This window comes from Prenolepis imparis, unplaced genomic scaffold (assembly GCF_030444845.1).
Source record: "Prenolepis imparis isolate NDT839.2.m4 unplaced genomic scaffold, iyPreImpa1.0 SCAF_361, whole genome shotgun sequence".
NCBI classification, from domain to species: Eukaryota; Metazoa; Arthropoda; class Insecta; order Hymenoptera; family Formicidae; genus Prenolepis; species Prenolepis imparis.
The window spans coordinates 25,001-27,500 of record NW_028141519.1 but is presented as its reverse complement, the minus strand read 5'-3'; the positions used below and the strand labels follow the sequence as shown (position 1 = coordinate 27,500).

The 2,500-nt window shown below is 53.9% G+C and overlaps 1 pseudogene; it reads left to right on the top strand.

Moving 5' to 3' along the window:
* Window positions 1-2,500, top strand: part of LOC145948385 (large subunit ribosomal RNA) — a 9,206-nt pseudogene that overhangs the window by 2,455 nt on the left and 4,251 nt on the right.

The window sequence follows — 2,500 nt, the reverse complement described above, 5'->3', positions numbered from 1 at the left end:
GAGGAGCGGGGCGTGTCGGGCTTGGTCGGGAAGCGGGTCTGGCTGACGTGCCGGGCCTGGGCGAGGTGAACGGTCGGCGTTCTCGCGCCGGTCCCGGGATCCGAGCTCGGTCCCGTGCCTTGGCCTCCCGCGGATCTTCCTTGCTGCGAGGCTTCCGTGGCGGCGCGAGCCGTCGTGGTCGTCCTCTTCGGCCGCCATTCAACGCTCAGCTCAGAACTGGCACGGACTAGGGGAATCCGACTGTCTAATTAAAACAAAGCATTGCGATGGCCCTCGCGGGTGTTGACGCAATGTGATTTCTGCCCAGTGCTCTGAATGTCAACGTGAAGAAATTCAAGCAAGCGCGGGTAAACGGCGGGAGTAACTATGACTCTCTTAAGGGCTTGAGCCGTGGACTGGGTGGTGCGTGTGCCGAGATTGGGATTAACCCGATCTGTTTACATAGACCGACGATCCAACCGTAGCAAGAGTAGACTGAGGGTCATGTTCCCTCGACTTACTCCGAGCTAATATTCTAGGCGTACGCGCCAGTGCGGTGGTGGAGCTTGTCTCCGCGTCCCGACGAGTTGCGGCTATTGCGTCTATACTGCAAGCAGTCACTGGGGGCAAACAGGAACGGGGTGGCATGACCTCTTGCCCGAAGGTGTAAATATACCCTTGCAGCGAAGGTTTATCAGGTGTCCTGGCTTTACGAAGTCCAGTGCGCCGGGTTGGATCTCGTCGTCTGGAACCATGATTCCTAGTGGCCTGGAAACCACGTTGTTTGTGGCACACGCTATATCCACAATTCCGGGCTCTTTGGTCTTGGGAGAGTTGTGCTACTCGTTGGGCTGAGATGCGCAATATAATGGGCCAGAAGCGTATGCCTGGCCCAGCAACAGAGCCTCTCTCATGCCAAGTCATGCGCCCACCTCCTCGTGGTAACCGCTGGACACCGCATCTGCTGGCGATTCGCTGGTTGTTTGCGGTGACTAAGGGATGACATGGCGATTAAAGCGTCTTTGACGCCCAGAAACTGGCTTTTAGCCACCAAAAAGACCGTCGGGGTGAGGAGCAGCCTAGAATTGCCAACGAATACTGAGTGCACCTGGAACTTGGGCCAACATTAATTGGTGCTAGCGGTACGATTCCGTACCAGGGAACAAAAAAGCATGCATGGGGCTAGCAACCCCTTGCGTGAATTATACAGTCGCTAAATATAGATTAAGGAGTGCCTCGGACGGTGGGGGAGCCGATCCCGCTCCCTCGACGAGCCGGCAGGGGATCAATGCTGATGTCAAGGCTAAGAACGAGGACTATGAGATTAGAGTTCCCTTTGTAAGAAGAAGTTGCCAACAGTGTTTAAATAACGGGCGAGGGAACTTTATGGCGCTCAACCTAAACGATGAGATTAGGCACATTGCCGAGCGTCATGCAGACAAGGAGATAGCGTATGTCTGCATGAATTGTGATAAGCGATATCAAAGGAAACATGCGGCCTTATGCCACGTACCAAAATGCACTGGCCCGGTGCAGACTCCGCCCAGTTGGGAGGTGTGTGCGGAATGCAACAGAGCTTTTAAAACAAAGTCCGGCCTCTCTCAACATGAAAGGCACGATCATCCGGACATCAGAAACGCGGCCCGAGCAGGCGGGCCCGCGCCGAAAGCACATACCTCCCGAAAAGGGAAAGTATTTACAGAAGAAGAGGAGAACCGGATGTTGGATTTGGAGGTCCGATTCAGAGGAGAGAGGAACGTTGCTAGTCTTATGACGGAGTTTCTACCAGGTAAAACTGGGAAACAGATCAGAGACAAGAGAGCGACAACAACGTACAAGAAGAGAAGGGACGTGATCCTGGCTCAATTAGAAGAGATTGAGGAAGAACAAGAGATGGAGGAAGCGGAGCAGGAAATTATAATGATAGATGTGTCCGAGGAGGGTGATGAATTGCCTGCCCCTCCCGGAGATCCGCCACATCCAAACGCGGAGGATTTGTCCCGCAACGAGACCGACAAGGCGGTGCAGAGTGGAGATGGAGCGGATAAGGGAAGTATTGATGTGCCCGTGGAAGGTGATGAGTTGACTGTCCCTCCCGGGGATCCGCCACATCCAAACGCGGAAGAGCGGGCCCGCAACGGCACCGACACGGCGGTGCCGAACATAGCGGAAGCCTCGGACTCGCTCGCAGAAGCTATCTGGAGAGAGGGAATAGCGACAAAAGTACTGCAAGGTGAAACCCCTGAAGCAATTCCAACCGAGATGGCGGCTTGCGTCCAGCTGCTCAAAGGCGTACTAGAGAGTATTGCCTGTAACGGAAGCATTATGCCAACAAGGCAAGAATTGGACAGGGTGGACATAGCAGTAAGCGAGGTGCTGCATGGCTGCAGCGAGATTAAGAAGGGTAAAAGGAAAGTGCGTGGAAAGACCAAAAGCAAAAGCAAAAAACAGTTCAAATACGCAAGAACTCAGGAGTTGTACAGGCAAAATCCAGGTCTACTAGTCAAATATGTAAGGGAAA